We start from the raw sequence: 27446 nt of genomic DNA, 5'->3' as shown, positions 1-27446 counted from the left end.
TATATAGTTTGAAATAACAATTGGGAGTATTGCCAGTTTTAAATTTTGCAAATGAGTTACAACGTCTTGTCTCAAAACTCAAGTTGGAACATACAATGTGGACGTTATATAAATCATTTTTATTATGGGCAAAAAAAAAACCCACCAAAACAACAACAACAAAAACAGAAAAAAAATTTCATTAAAAATTTCTTGTGAATTATAATAGCTGTTTTTAAGAATTGGATTTCTTCTGTTTGGGAAAATATATCAACTAAATATAAACTTCCAAGTCCCTACTGCTTGTATCATAGGAAAACGTCCAGGGGTATAAATGTTGACGATATCCAAGAAAAACCATGCAGATTTATAGATTTTTTATTAAAAATTCGTTCCACCACTAAATGTAGTCCTTTCCAATGTCTTAAACTTTTGTAAGATTTGGCATTTTAGAAAATCCAATTGTCAGGGTTAAGTATTAATATATATATCAGAAACAACTGAGAAGGCATAAATAGATATGTACAACACAATTACAAGTTTGTAAAGACATTGTTTGACATTATCTTAATTAATTAGTTTCAGATTGATCATAACATGAACGTCGAAAATCACATAGTGTGACAAATCTACGAAAGCTTACGAAATCTGAAATTTCATATATATCCCTCAAAACAACATGTTTCATAAAATCTAATGTGAATTTTACATCCCTTTCGTTTGAATGGGTCAATGAATATTCTTATTTGCAATGGAATGATCAATTTTACGGTGCTTCGTTTTCGTGTTCATGTTAAATCTAATATTTGGGAATTCGAAATAACATTTACATAGCTAGATATGATACTTTTTTTATATACTTTTATAACAGAAAGGAAAAATATTGTGAAATATTTCATTTAAAGGTTCAAAAAGGTCTTGACAACAAAAACATTTATCCCAATTTTGTTTATTACATTTTCATCTTGCTACATTTGTTGGGTGTTTTTCTTGTAGATTTCCATCAGGCATATCGTCATTGCATCAACGGCTGCCTGTAAAAGATTTTTAAAGATACTTTAAAGAAAAATTTAAGATATTTTAAAGAACTAACTATATATTTGGCATTCTTCATTGAGTTTCTTCATGAAGTTTGCTATTGAACAAGAAACGCAGTTGTTAATTTAAGAAATAATGATCGCGTTTTCGTGTATGTTGCAGGATAAACTCCGAGGTAGTGAAATGCTGTTTTGAAACATAAAAGTTGAGGCGTTACAGGATTACCTCTGAGGTTGCGAAATGTTGTTTAGAGGCCTCGCAACATACTGCGTAGCCTGCAACATACACAAAAACAAGCACATTATTTCTACCCTACTACGGCTCAGAAATATACAGCCGATCAGCTACAAATTAGGTCACTGTGACGTATGGCAATTTCCGAAACAGCCTACATTGTTGTGAAATAGGTGAGATGGTAGGGGTATTCTAAATCTATTTTGAAAAAATTATTTCAAGTATTTATTTTGATTATATCAATTGCTTTGAATACAGTTCAAGGAAAACTTGTCTGTGTACAGCCATGTTTACATGTGTATCGCACTCGGAATGCAGAAGATTGGTGTTTGACAAAAGTTCTTTGGTCATTTATGAATTTGTTTTACAACATATATTGATTGATATTTATGATCATAAAATTGAATTATCAGTCATCGACTTTATTGTTGCATTAACAAAACTCGAAGTGCAAGCGAGATGTGTGTCAATTGTCTCATAATCAGTTAATACGCATGACGGTGTATCGCAGAATAATGACCGCGGCATTCTTTTGATCTTTGTAATAATCGTGGTAGAATTGAACATAATGATCAAGATTAACATAATAAAATTAATAATTGCCTGTCATTTTCTGTTTCTGACATATAATAGTCATCCTTCATGCATTTTTTTTTTTTGACAACATCGAGAACAAGATTTGACATACTTCAGATTTATCTTTCAAATACACCTAAATGGCCCAGAAATGTACATGTATTTGTCCAAATTTGCGGTTTTTTTCCTAACGGAAAAGGCGTACGAAAAGTTTGTTCTTTTATTAACATATGAGTAATTCATTTGTTTTTACAACACTCCACGTATCTGTAAGAAGGTGACAATCAAAAAGTTTTTTTCAGGTTCTATAGATACTGAAATTTTCTTTTCTGATTATGTTTTTAAATTGCAGTGTCAAACTTATTTGCATTGAGTATCATGTCACTGAACAGATGGATGTCATGTGGAGTAAATTTAAAGTCGTACATCAGTTTAATTATCATCATTATGCCGCCTGCAAACGAATTTTAGGGGGATATATTGGAATCAGCATGTCTGTCCGTCCGTCTGTATCTGGACATGATTTTGTACGGGCGTTTTCTAAGCGATTAGTTTCCTGGATTTTTTTTTTTACATTCTTTATTACACCATCTATACCTATAAATTAACAAAGTTTGCCAATAAACTCCGAAACGCTTGCTCCAGAGTTACTGCTTGTGCCTTTGATATTGTTTCATATGTGAGGTGAAGTCCGTAAGGCATAATTGAATCTTACTTGATTAGTAAATATCGTAAAATTAAATAACAACCTACGTTCGTTTTCGATAAACTACCCTGAAATAGCAAACATGAGAGTAAAGTGGCGGATCTAAGCTAGTTCTGTTTTCTTTTTTTATGGCAACTTAAGATAATACGATATGAAGTCAATTCGTTGTTTTTTAATCTTACAGAAGAATGCCTCGTTCACACGGATGCGCATTAAATTTTACTTGGCATCAAATTTGATGCGAAGTAAAATAATGCGCATTAAATTAATTCGAATTAAATAGCGTTCACACGGAGCTAATGCATTAAAATCTCCGTGTGAACGCGGTTCAGATTTAATTCGCATTAACTTACGTTTAATGCGAATTAAATTCTTCGTGTGAACGAGGCATAAATATGTTTTGATATTTGTTGAATAAATAAATGTTCGTTTCTTCAATCAGTGATTTTAGTCTTGAATCAGCCTTATTGGAAATTTCCAGAACGAAGCGAGGCAACATCACACAACCAGTCGCACATTCTCGGACCTTTCCAGCAAGCCGGGTAATTGCAATTGGTTTACAATATGATCAGCATAAATTTGTGTAGGTGTTTAGTGTTCGTTATACTTAATAGTTTTGACTAGGCTCATATTTATCATTATATGAAGATTTATAATTATATTACTTATATACTTATTATTATACATCTCATTCAACGAAGGACACTCACCCTCCGAGATCAACGATCGGACACATCGATAAATGTTTTAAAACGATATTCATCTGTTATTTTCGATGTTCTTAATTTTTCCCGTGACTATAGAATTCACTGTTATGACTTTTTGCACTAATTTGTTAACAGTTACTGATATGTACAAACACATGGGTAAACACAAAAAAGTTTTTATTTTTGTTGCACATGTTTTGTGATGACAACAGATCTTGAAAGTAAGTAATAAATAGAAAAATCTCCATTCTGTCAGATATTGAATGGTCAGGGACTGTTGGGGGAAGTTTGCGCCTTATAACTTAAAACATTTTACCGCAATTAGGTTGTACAATACCTGACAATGTCCAAGAAATCAGGCCACTGTTTACAATATAGCAGTTTTTCCTGTTTGTCATTCCAGTTGCGGATCCAGAAGGGGTTCCCAGAGTCGGAACCCCTTCCCCCTTTCGTCAGGATGGGCCTCCCCCTTTGAAAACCAAAATTAATAGTAGAACCCCCGCACCTTTTCAAAAATTCCTGGATCCGCTCCTGTATTCATATAGTGCAAATAACTGTAGTTATGTTTTCGAATACTGTGTTTGACGAGAAGAAACGATGTGTATTCATATTTTTGCCCTTAAATTTTCGCAATGGACAAAAACTACCATTATAAACACATTCGCAGTGATAAGTTTGAAATTATGAACGACCATTCATTTTGCCTTTGGTCGACTACATGTATCGGCATAACGGATTATAATTGCATTCATAAAATCATAATCTAATTTTCAATACGGAAAGAAATCATTTACGTTACTGTACATAAGGCATACCAATGACTTCCTAATAACCAAGCTTTATATACTGTGTATGATATCAATAAATATAAGATAATTAATGCACGAAATTATTCAAAAATTGTTGTTAAATTCATTTGAATTAAAGATATCGTTCATTCAATTCATGTGCGCAATAATTCAAACATGCATAATAAAAAGTCTTTCCTCTATATTCTTTAATTGTGATTTCCCGCGCTTGCACAGGATTTCATCTGGTGGTTATTGGGGAAAAAATCGAAGTCAAAGGAATCTAGTATCCCGTAACTTGTATTTAAGTGAAATATGAATAATGTTGAACTCATGTCTCACTGGTCTTTAGCTGTGTGATGATCTTCACATTTTTAAAATTCAAATGATATTTTGAAATTGATTTTATACCGAGAAATTTCTTTATAACTTGTTTCTGAAATTGTTCATTCTACCGATGTCCGACGGTCTTAAACATTCATGATGCTAAAAGACATTGTTTATGAAAATTTACACCTGACCGTTATGTGTATGGTTGTGTGCTTCTCCCCATTGTCGAAATTACTGTAGAATAATCTCCTCAGTCTCAATAAAACCTTTACCTTGGGGATCGTTTTTCTCTCGGCCTCTTAAGAGGTTAATTTTTTTCTCGGCCTCTTAAGAGGTTAATTTTTTTCTCTCCGCCTCTTAAGAGGTTAATTTTTTTTCTCTCCGCCTCTTAAGAGGTTAATTTTTTAATTTCCATCAAATCTCTCTACGTGATCATCCTTTCTTGGAAATACACCTTAATGATAAAAAGTTTAAGTGACAGGTCTTAGGATCGTTCTTATTTTTTTCAAAACCCTCTGATAATGATTCTACATTGTCTAAACCTTCAAATAGATATCTAGAATCTAGTTTAAAACCCATTCATTACTCTTGGATTGCATAACTAAACTGAATGATACAATGATCCATTACAGCTTTCATAATATTTACATTTCCAGTGATTATATCCTGAACGTGTTGTAGATGTATACAATGCGCGTATGAATACACATAGATATTGTACGTCTATTTGTAACGCCTGGAAATTCAGACAGAAATGAAAGCGAAATGTAAATATGCATAAAAAAACCTTCATTTTTGAAAACACATGAGGGTGTGAACTGCAACGCCTCACGCCGGCGTACTTTTCATTAAGTGCTGACGTGTCTCACGCCGGCGTACTTTTCATTAAGTGCTGACGTGTCTCACGCCGGCGTACAAGTGCTGACGTGTCTCACGCCGGCGTACTTTTCATTAAGTGCTGACGTGCCTCACGCCGGCGTACTTTTCATTAAGTGCTGACGTGTCTCACGCCGGCGTACTTTTCATTAAGTGCGGACGTGCCTCACGCCGGCGTACTTTTCATTAAGTGCGGACCTGCCTCACGCCGGCGTACTTTTCATTAAGTGCGGACGTGCATCACGCCGGCGTACTTTTCATTAAGTGCGGACGTGCCTCACGCCGGCGTACTTTTCATTAAGTGCTGACATGTCTCACGCCGGCGTACTTTTCATTAAGTGCTGACGTGTCTCACGCCGGCGTACTTTTCATTAAGTGCTGACGCACTTCACGCCGGCGTACTTTTCATGAAATGCTGACGTGCTACACGCCGGAATACTTTTCATTAAGTGCTGACGTGTCTCATGAAGAATATTGGCGTGAGGAGTTTCAGTTTTTCATACCATCGTGTATTTTTAGAATTGAAATTTTCTTCTTGAATAATTGCATTAAATACATATGTGCATATATAAAGGTTAGATAACATTTTATACATGTATGATGTGACAGAAAAAAGTGCACAGTCATACGTGTTATCCTATTTTGATCACCATTTCAAAACTAAATCCAAAAGAGAAAATTAGAAAATGCTTTACTCGAAAATGCACTGTTAGTTGTGTTTTAAAACATCATTTCAAAATTGTATACAAATGGGTAAGTGAAAGAAATATTTAAGGAGGTACATCGTCATAATGGCTGACTTCCTTTTAAAACATGGATCAAAATATGAATATCAGCAATATTTGTCTATTAATTAAAAAAATTATTACCTAGCTGAGTAGCTCAGTAGGTTACAGTGTAGCCCGTCGAATGCTGAACTGTAGATCGCGGGTTCGAGTCCAGCAGGGGTTTTAAATTTTTTTCAGATTTCTTTTTACTAAAACTGCATTTTTTGACAAAATAAAATAAATTTGAAAGTTTTCAATTTCAAAATATCATTGTACATATCATCCACTTTTCATCCATATCAAAATTCTCTGGTGTAGTATACCTCCTTAACTTTAATCCTTACGATAGGACATAAACGCCAATTTGACAACTTTATAATAATTTTCGTATCTGAAACAAAGAAACGAAACACAATCAACATACTCGGTTTGGACTTGAGGGCAGTTAAAGTTGTCCCAGTTCATAATGATGTACGTCCCAGCTGAGTTTTCACAATATGCGCCGAAACAGTGGTTTCCTTCCTGACCACCCAAGTCCGGAATCTGCTCACCCGGGGAATAGACGCTCCCATTATGTTCACAACCAGGGGACTTTGATGTCGTAACAGGCGTCGTATTTCCGTTCAAGATGTAACAAGACAACAGCACAAAATAGAAGAGAACTTTCATCGCCTTGGTATAGCGCGGCACAAAGAGAAATACTGCCACAGTGCTCAATAAATTTCATTGATAACACGTTGAATATATGTTCCGTTGGCAATGAAGGAGTTTTTCTTCAACATGTTGCTGCACCTTAAGAGGTGTTCGTCATCTGTTACTATTAATCTACCTTTGAATGATTATATTCTGACAATACGATGATGTCTATATGAATAGATTGTATAGCATTAGAAATGTTTGGTATACACAGCTGAGAGGTATTCTGGTGATGGTCGTGGATTTAGATACCAGATGGAAAGAAAAATACATTCTCTATAGATATACAATGGTACACGAGGTTCATTTTGTTATTACAAATAGATACATGTATTGTACAGGTCAGAAGTCAATGTTAAAAAAAACAATAAATGGACAAAACCCCGGATGACGGAAAAGCATGTTGATACATGTAGTATTCTTATGAAAGTACCTGTAATTATGGGAAGTTCAAAATAAAATGTCTCATGTTTTCTGAAAGAAATATATTTCCACTATGCAATGCTAATATATAGAGATTCCTTTTATAAAACTTGCTAGATTAATGTATCTTAATGAATTATATTTCATGACATATATTTAACGCGCTTCATGACCTATGCGGGCATGAAGCGTCGCAGTTCATATCCACATGTACATGTATTTCCAAAACTCATATTTACTTTCTACTTTCATTTTCGTCGGGATTTCCAGTCGATAAATATTTATCAAGATGTATGCGCATTCTTTATACCTGCATCGTGTTTGCTGTTATTACAATTTGTAAAGATATCAAAGGCAAAAACTGGGGAAATGTAAGTATAATTATATAAGCACAAAATATTATTGATTTCTTTCATAATTTCTATTATGCATTGTGCATGTAGTCTTTGGTCGTCAAATTAAAATAGTTTGAGAATGCATGTCCGTGAACGACTTATAAACAGATAGAAAAGTATTATGTTAAATACTGACATTTTGTTTTGCACCATAGACTGCCTTTGGATCAAGACTTTTGTTTTTTAAAAAAAAACAAACATCAAAACAATGCGTTTTATTCGTTCAAGTTTTAATTATTTCACCAGAAATGTATTGAATAGTGTTTTAATTTCAAACTCTAGAGCACTTGACAATTTGGTTCCAATTCAAATCATATAAAGTTCAACGAAATTTTATAGTTGTAAGCTTCTGTAAAACTGGTCCTGCATATCAGCTGCTACCTGTAAAGATGAAAACGTGATGACGTCATTTGATTATATCCCAAAGTTTGATTTCCTCTCTTTATAAGCACAGGCAACTGAAGTTTCGATCCATACTTCCTATAATCCACCTCACCCACTTTGTAATGTTCAAAACTAATAAAAATATTTCCTGCAAATTCGTGGATCCTATATCTATTACATGTATATTTATTTTTTGATTCCATGGGTCATTTTTTACTGTATTAAATATATTTAATAGAACAAAGTGAGAAACTTTATGCTAAAAAAAAAAAAGAATCAAGGCCTCACTTTGAACTGTGTTTTCGAAATGAATGGGCTCTGGTTTATATATTTCCGGCAAACGGTAGATCAGGGGAATATAGTTGGACTGTTCTCTTTTTAATTCACACCCTAATATGATTTCCAAAAAGTATCACAATCCTGAATTTTGACTTTTTCTCTACTCGCAAGCAAACAGGGGGTCTGGGTATATCAATTTGCATCGGCTCGTTTCATTGATAAGTTATTTATACTATATTAGTGAATAAAGCACGATAATGCGTAAACATTTAAACAATGCGTTTTAAAAATAAGGTGAATATCAGACAACTCAATGTGTTTTGATGAAATATTCGGAAACATTCCACCAATACAAGGGTATTATGTTCTTCCAGTGATACATGTACAATGCATTTGAATGTCGCGCCCCTTGGTATTTTTGAAGATGTCCGAGATTACTTGATGGCTGGTCTGACCAATGACAATGTCCGACACCGTTTTCTCTCACCGTCCTATATCTAATGCAGTAAAAAGTGCAAAATAGCATTAGGAATTGAAAAATAGATACAACAGGCACAGAATCCACGAATTTTCAGGTAATATTTGTTATCAATTTTCTTTTGTACCTTAAACATGCTGGGAACACTTCCCCTATAGCGAGATATCCTCGCAAAAACGCTATTATCCCTCTTTAGCGAGAGTAAATTTTGTATATCCCGTAACCACGAAAAACACCCGAGGGGTACATCTCTTCGTGTTTCACGTGAAAAGAAGAAAGAGTGCTAAATTGTCTGATACTTAAAATCAAAACAAAAAACACTCATGATGTGCATTGCATTTCAGACTCCTTACCTCTTACGCAGCAATTTCTTGATTGTGTTGTCAATTTCATAGAAACAATTAGCATCATGTTGAGTGTGTGTCGCATTTATTCAGTAATGCGCAGAATTTGCCATTATCATTCAATCAGAACACTTTTTCCGTGGGAATCCGGGTTGGAACACATTCTCAGTATCCCTTGCTTGTCGTAAGAGGCGATTAAATGGGGCGGACCGCAAAAACCGAGGCATCGCGTCACAGCAGATGTGGCACAATAAAGATCCCTCCCTGCTCAAAGGCTGTAAGCGCCGATCATGGGACTAAATTTTGCAGTCCTTCACCGGCAATGGTGAAGTCTCCATATGAGCGAAAAATTCTCAATAGGGACGTCAAACACAATCAACCAAATCACCTGTTTATGGTAATGTTTACTTTCTCACTAAAGAGGGATAATCGCGTTTTAAATAGCGAGAATGTAAAACTTATACGGTACCAATTTTGATGCACCAGATGCGCATTTCGACAAATAATGTCTCTTCAGTGATGTGCAACCGAAATGTTTGAAATCCGAAATAACAATAAAGTTTTAGAGCTATTATAGGGGAAAACAGTGTGCCAAAAAAGTGGAGTCAAATTCGTCTAAGGATAAGAGCTATGCCTGAGGGAGATACTTCAGTAACCCTTAATTTTGAAATGAATTTCTAAAGTTTTTATAACAGCAATTTTAAAAAATATACATCCGTATTTTCAAGCTAGTAACGAAGTACTTAGCTACTGGCCTGTAGAGACCCTCGTGGACTAACAGTCCACCAGCAGAGGCCTCGACCCAGGGGTCACAATGTTAAACTTATACGCTACCAACGGTACTAATATCTCGCTATAGCAAGTATAAGGGAAGTGTTCCCAACCTTTAAAAGGGGTCCTCAAAGAAAGGGGAGAGGCTCCGGGTGTCGGTGTTTATAACAGTACAGGTAAGAATCATAAATAATGATCTATTAATGAAAATGACACCAATCATTTTTTTTATTTTAATATTTTGTTCCCAAAATGCCTAGGTATTACAAATTTAATTGCACATGCCAGACCCATAAAGTACAAAGGACAGATAAATCTGTATTTTCCAATATAGCATTCAAAATTTTGCTATATCAAAAATTAGTATGATTTTCGTGGGTACCTGTAAAGTGCGAAACGAAATCGAAACGAAACGAAATCTACCGAAACGAAACGAAACCCACCGAAACGAAACGAAACCTACCGAAACAGATTGTATAACCGAACTCTTTTAATTATAATAATTAAAAATGGTATCTTAGGCCCCTGTGAAAGTTACCACATATAACATTCGCCTCCCCTTTGATGTAGGCTTTCGGCTTGACTGTTACAAAGTTGGAAAAGTTGGAAAAGGGGGGAGGGGAGTAAGCACAAAGAACATATCCGTAGTTGATTAAATACCATGTACAATTAGTTTTGGATCCATAAATTTCAGAACCGAGGGTTACAGTCTCAGAGATCTGGGGAAACACATTATACGAGGGGTGGGATCGCCGACGTTGGATCCGCCTTTGGGCATAGATACATTGTTTGAAGAAGCTCGTGTCTGAGAAAATTGAAAGCAGGAAGAGCTCTTAACCTCTTATTTTATCTCTAATTGCTGAGGTGCGAGTACTTTCAATAATGGAAAAACTCTATACATTTGGGGTGTTGCTAAGACGGGGAATTGAAAACGGGACGGAAAACGGAATTTTTTTAATGCAATAATATTAGGAGGAGGTCGGCATTTTGTAAAATGAAAAGGCTTAAGAACGAGGGAATTTTAAGCAGAAATCACAAAGAGAACGGGAGGGCATATTCAGAATCCACCGTTTGATATACTACATACAAATACACAATATCCACATGTATACATATATTTGTCTTTAGAGCAAAAATACTGAAACATGTATTTATGTCCAAAAGCGGATCCAACACCGACGACCCCATCCCTCGTTTAGTGTGTTTCCCCAGACCTCTGACCTGTGAGACTGTAACCTTCCGTTCTGAAATTTATGGATCCGAAGCTAATTGCACATGATATTTATGTACTTTGTGCTTACCCCCACCCCCACCCCCCTTTCCAACTTTTAAAACTTTGTATCAGTCAAGCCGAAAGCCTACATCAAAGGGGAGGCGAATTTTATTTATATGTGTAAACTTTAACAAGGGCCTAAGATACCATTTTTAATTATTATAATTAAAAGAGATCGATTATACAATCTGTTTCGTTTCGGTAGGTTTCGTTTCGTTTCGGTGGGTTTCGATTCGTTTCGGTGGGTTTCGTTTCGTTTCGGTAGATTTCGTTTCGTTTCGGTAGATTTCGTTTCGTTTCGCACTTTACAGGTACCCTGATTTTCGTTACCTATACATGTACCAGTAACACGATATAAAAATATTTCTTAAAGCACACGTGTATGCTGTTTTGGAATAAATATTTTATTTTGCATGATACCAAGATGGACTGCTATTTTTGCAATCCGTATTCGATATATATTCTTCGACTTGCATGTATATATTCAAAGTAAGGTTGAAACTACTACAGAGGCTCAACATGACGGAAATCTCTACACCTTTTTATAGTGCCAGGTACGTTTATCAAAGATTCTTTAATACTTGTATAAATGAGAAAAGAGGACATTTAGATACCATCTGATGTGTAGGCCTTGCATTTATCTTAATATTCCTAGAATTCATAGAAGTGAAAGTTGAATTGCATCTTTCACGTGTCAAGATCATTGATAACTTAAATTTATATTGTATTTCTTTTCAAACTCTTGTGGTATATATCAAAATTTGTAATTCACATTCAAAATTTGTAATGCATTTTTAAAAGGAATACTTACATTATCTTTTATTCATAATTGTATTAATTGTTTCATTTCTATTGGAAATCTGTTTCATTCGTTCAATGATAAAACTTTCTATGTCATTTTTACTATGAATAAAAGATGTGCGGCGAATGAGCTCTTCGTTCCGACAATAAAGTTTTTCGTTCAAAAAAAAAATTGAGGGTTTTTTTGTTTTTTTTTGTTTGTTTGTTTATTTTTTTTTTATTTTTTATTTATTTATTTTTTTTTTTTTGTTCGAACGAATTCTAAAATTCCTCGTTCGGACATTTTTTTTTTTTTCGTTGAGAACTAGTTTCATGTTCGGTACAGATCTTTCCTTCCATTAATTAGTATTCATTAAATTAGAAAAACATTGTATATCGAAATTATTTTAATCATTTTATATACGTACACTAAACTAAAAGGTATTTGTTTGCATTTTGTTTCACGTCCCATTCGAATATTTTTCACTACATATAGAGACGAAAAGTAACACCTTATATATGGTGCTCAAGACCGTAGAAGTGACGGGGTTTGTCGTATTTCGGGTTATATATCCGAAAGACCCTCAACTTTGATTCATATTTAATGTTGTGTGCTTGTAAGTGACGAAGGAGAAGCCAATACTTAATTACATGTATATATCTATATATATGTATGGTAATTGTCTTAGATGTAGTATTTTTATTTCACTACACCAAACTTTTCTTGCCACACTGTGATCTCCCTATAAGACTAAGAATTTATTTGTTCGTACTGTGATCTCCCTAGGACTACTAAGAATTGATTTGTTCGAACGAATATTTCTTCGTTTGATGTGGACCAATTGACTCTTCGTTTGAACGAAATAACTCCTCGTTTGGACAAATTCTTCAATGAATTCGTCTGACCTAAGAATTAACTCTTCCAGATTCAGATTCAGGTTCTTTATTTCCTTAAGTTATACAGCTCATTGGTTATAAATACAAAATATTTACAAATATATACAAATAAGACAGTAGGGGGTGAGTAGACACACAGATACAATTTTGAGGATATAAAATCAATGCATTTCCGAAGCACCTGTTCGTCGGAACGAAAGACTAATTTATCCGAACGAATGTTCATTTGTTAGAACAACATACTTTATCGTTAAAACGGAAGCTAATTCAAAATAGATTTTAGTATACTTTGTACGTGACCTTTGTAGGCAATACCATACTAGGTCTTGTGGTTATATTAATAGCCTTGATTTTCAATTATTTTTTTAAATTCGGTACTTTGTAATGATTGTGTTTGAAACCTTTGCTTTTTAGATCCGTTAGATATATAAAATCAGTGTAAAACATTAACTGGTGACATTGCGCACGAAATATCACCAAACATTACAGATAATCCACACAAGAAAAAATGTATCGTGATAAAAATCTTATTTGTGAAAATACAGAGTACCAAATAGGTCGGAATCCGTAAACTGAATATTACTCAACTATCAGTAAAATCCGTTCAGGGCAAATTTCGTTTATAAAAATGCAGACATCACATTTCTATCAATATTTGAATAAATATTTCATGCAATTGTTTGCAGCTCTTTAATACCGTGTCTTCAAAATATTGAATTACCACGTATAAATATCATCTCTAAAATAAAGCAAATTCTTTACGATTCATAATTTTTTATAAAAAAAAATTCCAAATTGTCTTTATTTCACTGCAACATGATATCAAATATTATTACCGGAAATGCTTACTGCAACATGATATTAAATATTATAACCGGGAATGCTTACTGCAACATGATATTAAATAGTATTACTGGAAATGCTTACTGCAACGTGATATCAAAGATTATTACCGGAAATGCTTACTGCAACATGGTATTAAATAGTATTACCGGAAATGCTTACTGCAACATGATATTAAATAGTATTACCGGAAATGCTTACTGCTACATGATATTAAATATTATTACCGGAAATGCAGAGAGTACGGTACATACCGGTTGTAGTCGACTTCGGGGGGCAATTGAAATTATCCCAGTTGACGATGGAGAAAGTTCCACCCGAATTTTCACAGTAACCTCCATAACACCAGTCACCATCCTGACCAGACATTTCGGGAATTTCATCTCCAGCTGCATAGATTTTTCCTTTATACAAACAACCATTACTAGGTGGTGTAGTTGTCCCGTGAGCCAAGTAACAAAAAAGTAGAAAGACAAAGACGGAGGCCATGGTCCTGATCATGGTGTAATGCCGATCCAGTGCTTTATGGTGTCGAAGTATGGTTTGAAAAAAGTTTTCATCATTGTTTGCCCCATTAAATGAAAATTTCAGCACACGTGATCATTTTACGTGATGACAGCACCTCACATCTGTTGCCTGATTAATCTAGATGCCTAGACTTTGATTACTTTATGACAGTTTAAACTGTCCCTAACAACCATAATCAATTCATAATTTACAGCAGTACAGATCTGATCCTGTCATTAGTGTTACGGTCATGCACGTACATTGTCATTCAGAATTTTATAATGCAATCTTCTTTATAATGTTCATACATTACATGTAATGTGACGAATTTAATTTTTTTTTCTGTTTTATTTTTAAATATATTACCAGTCCCGTATCTAACACGATAGACCATCTGAGTTTTGTAACTTATTTAAAATATTGTAAAACAAAACAATCAATATCTATTGCATTATTTTCTCGCGAAATGCTACACCTATCATCCAAATATACCGACCCACCCAATAGTAATATGACTATTGCTTAGTTACACTTGTATACACGAATCACTGTATACCCTGTATAACTAAGACTAAGCAATATCCATATACTCCTAGTCAAGTATACTGTATACTCAATGGGCTTTGTGATATATATATATATATATATATATATATATATATATATATATATATATATGTATACATGTATATATATATATATATATATATATATATATATATATATATATATATATGTATATATATAAAGAGAGAGAGAGAGAGACTCTAAACACTTTCTTGAAATATTTCTACTGTGTTACCGGTCCTCTTCAGTCGTGACAGATAAACACGACTGAAGAAGACCAGTAACATTTTATGTCGGCAGAGACATATACATAACATGCTATATATGTCTCTGATGTCGGTGAACAAAATGACAGTTGTATGCTACCCCTTTCATCAAGAGTATTTGATCTCAAGGAAACACGGTAAACAATAAAGACGTGATTCTTCACCGACTTTTTTAAAATTTCATTTCATATACGAATTCATTCAAAGGATGTGCCTCCTACAGTGTCTGCCCGATATCTATGTACAAATGCTTCATTTATTTGAATAAAGAAGACAACTTATATTATTCTCGCGTATTTATTGTATGTACTCTACGACTTTCATATATGGCAGGAAATCAGAACAGTTTCCCCCAAGTTTCAATTTTGTAACCAGGTCAGTTATACTAGAAAACAGGGTTACGGTAGTACTTCTCTTTAAAGCCTGGGTTACGATGCTTACAACTCCTTATTTCATCACCCTACTTCTCTTCAAATTCAGGGTTACGAGGATTACAGGTCCATTGTTTTAACCCTTGTAACCTTAACCTTGAAAGGAAGTAGGTGTTGAGAGAAAGGTATGTAACCCTCGTAACTCTTGAGTTAAACGATAAGTGGGCGTGGAGAGAAAGGTTGTTTTTTTTTTTTTACATTTTACTCCGAAAAAAGGGGGACTTTATATGTATATTCTATAAATCGAATATTATGGATATGAGGTTACTTATATCTTTTCTTGTTTACTTCATATGGTTAATATTTGATCATGTGTTGTGCCTGAATATATAATTTTGTGTTGGAATACAGACACTAAATTGTTTTAAGAAATAAATTTCATTCTGGACCTACACGAAGACTTGAACTGAAAAGTTTCACGCCGGCATACCTCATGAAGCGTGTTCACACTGCCGGTGGGAAGTGTTGTGCAGTTCATTCCCTCATGAAGCGCGTTCACACTGCCATCGGGAAGGGTTGTGCAGTTCATTCCCTCATGAAGCGCGTTCACACTGCCATCGGGAAGGGTTGTGCAGTTCATTCCCTCATGAAGCGCGTTCACACTGCCATCGGGAAGGGTTGTGCAGTTCATTCCCTCTTAAAGCGCGTTCACACTGCCATCGGGAAGTGTTACAGTTCATTCCCTTGTGTATTTTCAAAAATGAAATTCATTTCTTATATTCACAATTTACTTTCATTTCTCTCGATATTATCAACCATTAAAGTAGACTCACTCTATTTATCAAAATTTGTGCATGCATTATGAACAACTATAATGCATTCATGAGAAAATGGCAATCATTACAATTTGTAGAGATATCAAAAGCAAAAACATTGAAAATGTAATTTTTATCTTAGGATTACTTTAATGATTTAACCAATATATGAAATTAACTGTTAATTCTACACCCAAATTCCTAATCACATGATCCCGTGGGAATCCGGGTAAGAATAGCTCTTCAGTACCTCGTGCTTGTCGCGAGAGGCGATTAAATGGGACCGTCCTTCGGATGAGACCGCAAAAACCGAGGCCCCGTATTACGGAAGGTGTGGCACGATATATGATAATAATAAGGCCTTTATTTATCCAGGATTATATATTTAGCGATTATACTAGTTTTCAATATAACCCTGCATATAACATACATATAGACAGATATTAGTAAAATAAACACAGATTAGAAGTAGAATACATATACACTTAAGAAATATTTGTGAATGTATGAAAAGTATGATGATGATAAAGATCACTCCCTGCTCAAAGGCCTAAATTTTCCAGCTCTTTGTCGGCAAGCGTGGTGTCTCCAGTGTCTCGAATATATATTATATCAATCATATATTTTAAATCACCCGCCGCTAAGAGAGCGGTCATTGAAGTTTAATATATGACGTCACACCGTCGGTTCCGATTTATTTCACAGCAGCACTGTAAACATGATAAGTCACGAACAGTTAAGTTTGGAGCCGTATAGATTTGAACCCGTTCTTTCGCCAAAAAAAATTAAAAATCAATATATGCACACATGGGTGCATGAGCCGAGTTGCATAGGATACGTTGTAAAGTCAGGAATGATGTGGCATATTCATAATTGTAAAGAACTAATTTCAGTTTTAAACTTTTCGAGTTACTGTCCAGAAACCATATTTGTCTGAAGTTTTCAATCTATTTTCGGTCACTGTGACCTTGACCTTTGACTTTTTTTCTCCAAAATCAATAGGGGCCTTGCTTTGCTGGTATCCAACAATATATCCAAGTTTCATTTGATTCAAATTAAAAAAAATTCGAGTTACCTTCCAGAAACCAAAATTTTTTGGAATTTTAAATCTATTTTCGGTCACTGTGACCTTGACCTTTGACCTATTTTCTCCAAAAATAAATAGGGGTCTTTCTTACCTGGTACATAATAATATCTTTAAGTATCATTTGATTCGGATTTAAACTTTCTGAGTTGTCATCCGGAAACCAAATATTTCTGAAATTTTCATTCTATATTCGGTCACTGTGATCTTGAACTTTGACCTTTTTTTCTTCAAAATAAATAGGGGTCTTCCTTACCTGGTACCCAACAATATATCAAAGTTTCATTTGATTCGGATTTAAACTTTCTAAGTTATAATCCGGAAACCAAATTTTTCTGAAATTTTCATTCTATATTCGATCACTGTGACCTTGACCTTTGACATTTTTCTCAAAAATCAGTAGGGGTCTTCCTTTCCTGGTACTAGCAATATATCAAAGTTTCAATTTGATTCATATTTAAACTTTCTGAGTTACCATCCGGAAACATTTTCGGTCATTGTGACCTTGACCTTTGACCACTTTTCTCCAAAATCAACAGGGTCTTTCTTACCTGGTACCCAACAATATATAAAAGTTTCATTTGATTAGATTGTAGACTTTTCGAGTTATCATCCGGAAACCAATTGTTGACGCCCAACCGCCCGCCCGCATCACCAAACCAATAGCCGAGTTCAACTTCGTTGCAACTCGGCTAAAAAGAAAACGTTCAATCGAGTCGCAGACCAGGCAGACGGTACACGTTCTTCATACAAGTGTCTCGAACCTCAACTTGTCATTAAGAAATGATGGATCCACAGTTTACTTAGTCTTTTCTTTAAAGATGACTTGGTTGGGTCAGGAATTTCAAGAAGTTATTTTATTTCACAACTCCCCTTCGCATTAGCCTAATTCACTGTTTGACAGAAAAGCATCAACCTATTTATTCGTAAGATCTACCACATGCACATCTTTGATGATCTTAGAGTCTTATCAAAACCGGAACAGACGATGTGACGTCAAATTCATTTTCGTGGTCTTGAATACGAAAGAGTTCCACATCATGGCAGCCTCTATGGATAGCGGGAATTTCAATTATTATCGTTTTCGAATTAGTACGGAAGCTTATCATAATCTAGGCGCTATATCAACGAAATGTTATAACATTAATTAGTCCTATCATTTATCCTGTAATTTTTTGGGGGTTGCCTTTCCCTTTAACGTAATAACCTTAGATACATATAGTTAACTTGTTCCACCTGAGATTAATTAAGTATATTATTAATACTTCGTACATTTTGGATGAATACTTTGGACGAATGTGATATGTCCTAATTTGCTGCGCACTTAGCAAGCCTAAAAACCATAAACATGTAGTCTTCGGTGAAAATACGTTTGTAGATTAAATGCAATTGTAGTGCGAGGTGTATTTATTTGTAGTTTTTTTTTTTTAATTCTCTGTTAATATTGGCCACATTATGTAATTCTTTTCGTTTGTTCTGAAGAAGGGACAGGTCGTCTCAAAAATTTGACAATCTGGTGGTTCGTGTCGTTGGTCATTTGAGTGTTTTGTATAATTTTTGTATTTGACCTTTTATCCACCACTTATAGGTCCGCCACTTATAGGTATCGGGTGTTGTTGGAACATAGTGCTTATATATATCAGCAACTGGATTGTCAAATTTTCAGGACGGCCTGTCTCTTTCTCAGGACAAACGAACATGTTTACAAAGGATTGCTAAAGAAGTACAGAAGAGCTAGCACTAAAACTACACTAAGTCTACAAGCGTATTTACACTGCAGATCACATGTCTATTGATTTTTACTTCCTAATCAATATGTTTTCCGGAGAGTTATATATAATTGGTCATTTCAGTGCTTTATTTGAGAATTGAATTTCATTTCGGAAATACCGGAGGACAAGATTTGAATATGTAGGGTGAAAAGGGAGACAATTAAAAAACAAAGAATACTCTGAAACCAAACTTCAAATTTTGGACACTGAGAGGCTCTAGCCTGCATGCTTTAGCTAAAATTAATCGATTCATATAGTTTCTATTTAAACTTACAATTTTCCTTATTTTTAACGTTATGTAATCAATTTATTTACGTCCATTTGTCTTGATGACGTCATCTTTACTCTGTATGGAGTACGAACCATGTCATAAAAAAATTTTCGTGTGTTGTTTTTTTTTTTTTTTTTACTATTTCAAAGGCCTTTTATCAACACCTTCCACAAATTATATTTTTGTATATTTTTTTTAAATGATGTTAAGACTATCTTATAGTATACATGTACATGTAACTTAAAGCAATAAAAGCTTTTGTAACAATTAGTTTGACATGTACGCCATGAAGCGCGTTAGTGATTCGAAAAAGGTTGCTGGCGTGGAGCGTTTCAGTTCATTCCCTCATGTATTTTACAAAAATGAAATCTATTTTCATCTAATTTCTTATCGGAATTCCCAGCATTTAAGATACACTTCTGTAGTCGTACTATATTTATCAAGAATCATACGCACATTGTTCACATTCATGAGGAAATGGCTATCATTTCAATTGGTAAATATATCGAAGGCAAAAACATTGGATATATATATTCATCACATATTTACTCCTTTATCCAATGGATATCACTCGCACGATATTGTTCGTATCCCATAGTAGGTGTTCCTACGTCACGTGACGTAATGCACATAGGAACTAGATCAAGATGACAGAATTCCCAAAAAATTGTAAAACTTGATGGAAGTGGCACAGTAAAATGATCAAGGAAACAAAAATACATTGAAAGAAAAAAAAACAACAACATTAGGTGACATTAAGGAGGTATGCTACACCAGAGAAATTTGATGTAGATGAAAAGTGGAGGATATGTACAACAATATTTTGAAGTTGAAAATTTTCAAATTTACTTTATTTTGTCAAGAAGTACAGTTTTAGTAGAGGGTAATCTGGAAAAAAAATTGAAAACCCCTGCTGGACTCGAACCTGCGACCTACAGTTCAGCAGTCGGTGTTCTAACCTACTGAGCTAATGGGCTAGGTATTTAAATTGAAAAGGAAAAGTCAAATATTGCTCATATCGATTTTTTTCATCCATGTTTTTAAAGGAAGTCAGCCATTATGACGATGTAGAGTACAACCTTAACTGAAATCGTTTTTCTTGAAACTCAAAATGAAAACCATTCTATTGACCCCCCTTGTCAGAACAGAACATGGCATGCCCAGGACATTCGCACGTGTACATGCGACTACACTGTACAACAAATCCAAACAAGAGACCTATGGGCCACATCGCTCACCTGAGTCACCTCGGTTCTGCCGTTGTGATTTTTGAAGAAAAAAAATTATCAATCCATATTCCGATGAAAAATTTTAACCGCATATCAACATAACACCTAAGGATCACAACATGACTGAAAATCAATTTACACAAATGCCTCAACACCAATATGACTCTTGCTGTTCTGAATAAAATCAAATCCCGGGGATCCGGGTTAGAATAGGTCATCGGTACCCCCTTGCTTGTCGTAAGAGCGACTAAATGGGGCGGTCCTTCGGATGAGACCGCAAAAACCGAGGTCCCGTGTCGCAGCAGGTGTGGCACGATAAAGATCCCTCCCTGCTCAATTGTCATAAGCAACGAGCATAAACCTAGATTTTGCAGCCATTCACCGACAGTGGTGATGTCTCCATATGAGTGAAATATTCTCTAGAGGGACGTATAACATGATTGATTGATTGATTGATTGATGTTTTCCGCCACACTCAACAATTTTTCAGTTATATGGTGGTGCCCAGTTTTTATTGGTGGAAGAGAGAACCCAGATACAATGTGCCTGGGAAGAGACCAACGACCTTCCGCAAGTAAACTGGGAAACTTTCTCACTTACCGGCGCGAGCGGGATTCGAATCCGCGCCGAGCAAAAGTGAGAGACCGTGTGATTTTGAGCGCGATGCTCTAACCACTACGCCACTTATAATAATATTCAATCAATTTATCTATCTGAGTAAGGCCAAAGTCACAAGGTAATAAATCGTGGTATGATACAATGTATATATCTTGCCATAAGAAATCTTAGACTAAATACAAAATATGAAAGCTCTATCTTAAATAATTCAGGAGATATTGAATAGGTCAGATTTCTATCAAAAGTATGTAAAACTTCCAGGTCAAGATCACAAGGTCAAACACCAAAGTATAACAAGGTCTTGCCATAAAGAATGTATACACAAAATATGGAAGCTTTACCTGTAATAATTCAGGAAATCTTGATTAGGTCAGATTTTTAAGAAAGTGGGTCAAGGTCATAAGATCAAATACAATTGCATCACAATGTCTTGTTAAAAAGAATCTATATGCATAATATGAAAGCCTTATCTTGAATAGTTCTGACGATATTTAATAGGTTACGTTTTCTTAAAAGTAGGTCAAATTTCAAGGTCAAAGGTCATAGTATGAAATAAAAGGCTTGCCGTAAGAAATCTATACATAAAATATGAAAGATTTATCTTATATAGTTCAGGAGATATTGAATAAGTCAAGAATTTTTTAAAAAGTAGGTCCAACTCCAAGGTCAAGGTCACAAGGTTAAACTTCATGAAAAAAAAATAAGGTCTTGCCATAAAGAATCTATATACCAAATATGAAAGCGCTAGCTTAAATAGTTCAAGAGATATTTTCAAAGATCTTTCCTATGTTTAGTTTATTGAAACCTTGAGAAACATCTCATTGGTATGGTTCAGTTATGTGATAATCAAGTAACAATGTATACTATAGTGAGTATAACTATGTGAAAAGAATCATGTGACCAAATATGGAGGATGGACAAACATATAATATCTTATAAGTTTCTTAGGCTCAGTGCCTTTATCAAAAACCTTGCTAAATTACATAATGCTTTTCTGTTTCTTATTGAAAAAAGTTGCACAAGTTTGAACATGGATGGTCGAGTAAAATAATACCATTTGATGTATATTTTTCGTTAATCGGAATAATGACATGACAGATCAAAATGGTATTCGTCTTCAATTTCGTTTAAATCACATTTCTGACATTTTCTTTGAAACCTTGCTGTGTTTGAGTATCGACCCTTTTCTATCAACAGCTCATGTGCGGACATTCTAAATTTACTCAATATTGTAGTAAATTTTTCTGGTAAACATTTTCTTAAATAGTACTGCTGATAAAAACTATCAGGTAGATGCTTGTGGAGATTACATTTTGGAAACTTTTCAAAAAATGAATGCATCTCTTGTATAAATAAATCATTTAACAATTGATTACAACTAGAAAGAAATGCTGATTTCTTTTCAACATACTGGTTATCCCAAACATACCCAAATCCTAAAGTCTGTAGTAAGTCAGAGGGCTGTCATGTAATTTGAACTTTCTTTGACTAATGGTTTTTGATAAGAAGATTTTCGCTATATGTATGTAAAACTTTGATCCCTTATTGTGGCTCCACCCTTTCCTCGGGGGTCATGACTTTAAACAATTTGAATCTGCACTATGTCAGAAAGTTTTCATGTAAATTTGAACTATTCTGTCCCAATGATTCTTGAGAAGAAGATTTTTAAAGATTTTCCATATACATTTGTATGTAAAACTTTGACCCCCCCCCCTTGTTGTGGTCCTATCCTTCCCCCGGGGGCTATACTGTAATTTCAGAAACTTGAATCCGCACTATGTCAGAAAGCTCTCATGCAATTGTAAACTCTTCTGGCCCAGTAATTCTTGAGAAGAAGATTTTCCCTACATATTTGTATGTAAAACTTTGAATTTCTATTTTGGCCTTACTCTCGGGGGCTATGATATTAACGAACTATGTCATGTCAGGATGCTTTCATGTAAATTTTAACTTTTCTGACCCAGTGCTTCTTGAGAATATTTTTAAATGACCCCACCATATTTTTGTATTTTCGTGATTATCTCCCCTTTGAAGGGGCATGGTCCTTCATTTGAACAAACTTGAATTCTTTTTACCCATGGGTGATTTATACTAAGTCTGATTGAAATTGGCCCAGTGGTCCTGGGGAAGAAGATGAAAGTCTGACAAGTTTACGGAGAGACAGGCGGACGGACAGACGACTGACAAAAGGTGATCAGAATAGCTCACTTGAGCTTTCAGCTCAGGTGAACTAAGACAGATCGCGCGTCATCTATGACACATATTCGGATGACTGACATTTTCATGAATACTCATACAACTTCAATGTAAAACATCCTGAAATGGCAATGCTTTTCTCATTTAAAAATGATCTTCTTTGAATAAAACACTGTGACAGTCAATTTTCATTTTTATTCTTATTGCCCAACAAACTAATTGTAACGGCGTAATGTTAACGTTATGAATGTAGTTCGGGTTAAAGCCAAAACAGAATATTTTGGAAATGCAAATTCAATGGTCTTTTATGATTAAATATGTGATAAAAAGAATCTCCTATGGTTTGTGGTTCGATATCATTATTGTCCAACTCGTTTGGCTCTGGGATAGAAAACACACAACTTGTTGGATAATAATCATATACAATAACAAGCCATGGGACATCCTATAAATATGGTTTCTCCATGAATATATTTATCCCGTGGGGATCCGGATTAGAATAAGTCCTCAGTACCCCTTTCTTATCGTAAGAGTCGATTAAATGGGCGATCCTTTGGATGAGACCACAAAAACTAAGGCCCCGTGTCGCAGCAGGTATGGCACGATAAAGAGTCCTCCCTGAAAGGCCATAAGCACCGAGCAAAGACCTAAATTTTGCAGCCCTCCACGTCTCCATATGAGTGAAAAATTCTCGAGAGGGGCGTTAAACAATATACAATCAATCAATCATAAATATATTTACATTTCCAATGTTCTTGCCTTTAATATCCTTATAAATTATAATTATGACAATTTTATTATGAACGCGCTGTAGAGGTGGACCACACGTGTATCGTTCATTAACGGCTGGGAATTCCGACAGAAATGAAAGTAGGTTAAGAATATCGAAAATTAATTTCATCATGAAAAGCATGCCGGCGTGAAACGTTGCAGTTTATACTCTCCAAGAATTTCAAAAATAAAATTTAGTTCTTAAATGTAACAAATACAATGAATATATGTCGGACATAATTTAATACCATATAAACAAGTCACATGCATGTCATAGTTAAAGTGTAACTGAATTCTTCAATGAAAACTTCGATATTTCTAAAAGTTTTCTAAATTTTCCTTCATACGAAGAGTACTCAGCCTACTTTTGACACGGGTCCAGATAAGTTAAGTCATTGATTAAGCTTCTTCTTAAGTCACCGTTTCCTCTGGTTTCCGATTCTTGAATGTTTTCTTTAGATATATAAAGGTTTTGTTTCACAATACCTTTCACAATAGGTCACTGGATAATCCTTCATTGAGTTATTAGTCCCCCTCTCACTCTATTTGATTTCAGAATCTTCTTGTTACTACTAGTCCTCTGTGGATAAAAAGAAATATAAGTTTTCTTAAAGGGACTGGTTCACGATATTTGAAAAAAAAAATTTTTTCATTTTTGATGTTAAACATTAAAAATATAACTGATTTAATGTTGACAGTCAAAATTTTGACCTTCAGAACGCAAGAATATAGGCAATATTTTTGCTTTAAATCTGTGCTATGAAAACAAAGACTCGAGTCTTTTCATTTATATAAACAAACCAGTGAAATGTTAATTTTGTAATATAAAGCATCTTAATTTTGCATAGTCAAAACTTTTAACTTTTAGATGACACATTTTACCCAAAGAATGCTTGAAATGTGAAAGATATAATAAACTTAGATCGATATCCATTTCTTTTTAAAATTTCCTAAACAATAACATACCGTAATCTTTGTTTACAAAACAAATAATAAAATCTCTAAAATGAGCTTCTGTGATAATGTATAACCTTAATTTTTATGTGAAAACTTTTAAACATATTAGACAATAGATTTTGATCAAAAGTGAAAAACAAAATTTTGGGGGAAATCGTGAATCAAGTCAGGGACATGGACACGATTTGAGCTTAAATTTTTCAAATTTTATTATTTTGATTTTTAATGTTTAGAATGCTTAACTAAGGTATTACTAATGATCAGTAGTCAAGGTTCATGGGAGATACAGAGGTCACGAGCCCTTGTTATGTAAACAAGGCTCATGTCATGTTTTTGTTTACATAGGTTAAAAAAAAACTAGTAAAAGTTTCGTTTAAAGCAGCTTTTATTAAATTTATAAGTGAATTTTTAACACAATTAAATATTTTCTAGTGTTTGGCACATCTCATTTTGTTTTAAACACACTGTTTTCTATTAAACAGTCTAATGTAAACAAAAACATGGCACGAACCTTGTTTACATAACAAAGAATTGCAAGTACTGTATCTCACTAATAACTCAACAACTGATGTTCAAATTTTGGTTGACCATTAGAAATACTTTAGTTAAGCATTGTAAACAATAAAAATTGTAAAAATAAAATTCGGAAAATTTCAGCTCAAATCGGTGTCCATGCCCCTTTAAAGGTGGAAATAGGATTCAGATTATATTTAAATACAGGTTTGTTAAATATTCTTGTCTTGTGTGAGGTATCCGAAATCCTGAAACTATAGGTCCGTTCTGTTGTGGGTTGCATCACATGCAACTTTATGTAGCTAATGGATGAGGTTCAATTTCTAACGTCATTGCCAATATTTTGAGTGCATTCTAATGGGTGAAGCTAATCACGGCTACGGGCGTATTTTGTTTTTAAAAAACGTTATTGACATTGGCCAAATCATAGTCATTCATTCGTTAAACTTACTTTTCATTTGAAACTTCCTTAGAAAATCATGTTCTGGGTTTTTCAGTCAAAGGCAGCGGTCTTCCCATTGACCTGCTCCATTATATTCCGTAACATAGTTTATCAATTCTATTGAAATGTCATTGATGATGTACATTTACGACAAAAAAGCTCCATGCATTTACACAACCGTAAATAAGACAATGGTCATTAACGAGAAAAAGGAGAAGTTTCTAGTATGCTGATTATCAGTAGTAGCGCGCGACTGTGTATCAGTAATTATTTTAGTATGCTGATTATCAGTAGTAGCGCGCGACTGTGTATCAGTAATTATTTTAGTATGCTGATTATCAGTAGTAGCGCGCGACTGTGTATCAGTAATTATTTTCCTTGACGTTGCTAAGCCAAATGCAATTTGCATTTTTGCCTCGGATGCTGAGACGTGAAACTTGGCAATGTTATTTGTAATAAAATTGATTAGAAAGCCAATTAAGCGGGGACTTGGGGGGCAAAGGACGATTATAGCCGATAGATGGACTTTATTTCCAGTTCACCATGACGATGCGAGAGGTAGGACCTTGACAGAGTTGCTTGCAGGAGTTCAATTATCATATTATATCGAACTTTTCGCCGAAATTTTCAAGCAATGCAGCTGATAAAAAAGAAAACCAAGATGGCGGTGTGATATACCTTGTGAATATCATGTTTACAGGAAGACAATTTTTTTTATTATATATATTTTAAAAAACTTCGAGTGCCTGTGTTTGCAACTTCAATTGTTCATGATATCAATCATAAAATTGTTTCATTGGATTGGCAATTCGTAGAACTTTATATCATTAATTAAGTGTCATGACAACAACGTTTAATGACATTTAATAGCATTATTGCAATAATTTGCATTTAAGGCATGTTTTTAAAAATAGTTATTTAGATCTGTTTGGGTTGACAGATGATTCCTTCGACCTATCTGTAGCTGTGCACTAGTATTACGTCACTCATAGTAACCAATCACCATTTGTAAATAAACTTTGAAACCGTCAAAATTACATATCGGTAGCAACTTTTAATGACATTTATATCATTCAGTCAAGTAGTATCAGTAACTTTGTTAGAACACATACCCGTTAACATTTGCCTTTGTTAGAACACATACCCGTTAATATTTGCCTTTGTTAGAACACATACCCGTTAACATTTGCCTTTGTTAGAACACAAACCTGTTAGCATTTGCCTTTGTTAGAACACATACCCGTTAACATTTGCCTTTGTTAGAACACATACCTGTTAACATTTGCCTTTGTTAGAACACATACCCGTTAATATTTGCCTTTGTTAGAACACATACCCGTTAACATTTGCCTTTGTTATAACACATACCTGTTAACATTTGCCTTTGTTATAACACATACCTGTTAACATTTGCCTTTGTTATAACACATACCTGTTAACATTAATTATTTATTTCCGAAATTTTGAGACCATTAAGTTATCTCTGCTTCGTTGAAAAAGAAA

General features: G+C 34.4%; 2 long non-coding RNA genes across 2 annotated transcripts in view; both read right to left on the bottom strand.

Annotated features, from left to right (window-relative positions):
* Window positions 1-908: 908 nt before the first annotated feature.
* LOC125676256 (uncharacterized) lies at window positions 909-14210 on the bottom strand. The gene is made up of 3 exons (XR_007370807.2): window positions 13819-14210; window positions 6426-7896; window positions 909-1013 (listed from the first exon to the last, which is right to left on the bottom strand). It is a non-coding gene; the product is annotated as an uncharacterized LOC125676256 (long non-coding RNA).
* Window positions 14211-24255: 10045 nt separating this feature from the next.
* LOC125676264 (uncharacterized) overlaps window positions 24256-27446 on the bottom strand; it is a 3660-nt gene continuing 469 nt past the window's right edge. Inside the window, exon 2 of the long non-coding RNA XR_007370808.2 lies at window positions 24256-24611. This is a non-coding gene — a long non-coding RNA (uncharacterized LOC125676264). The remainder of the gene's footprint in view (window positions 24612-27446) is intronic.

This window comes from Ostrea edulis, chromosome 1, assembly GCF_947568905.1.
Source record: "Ostrea edulis chromosome 1, xbOstEdul1.1, whole genome shotgun sequence".
In the NCBI taxonomy this organism is placed as follows: Eukaryota; Metazoa; Mollusca; class Bivalvia; order Ostreida; family Ostreidae; genus Ostrea; species Ostrea edulis.
Note: the sequence above shows the minus strand (reverse complement) of the source record. Positions and strands in the feature narration are given on the sequence as shown.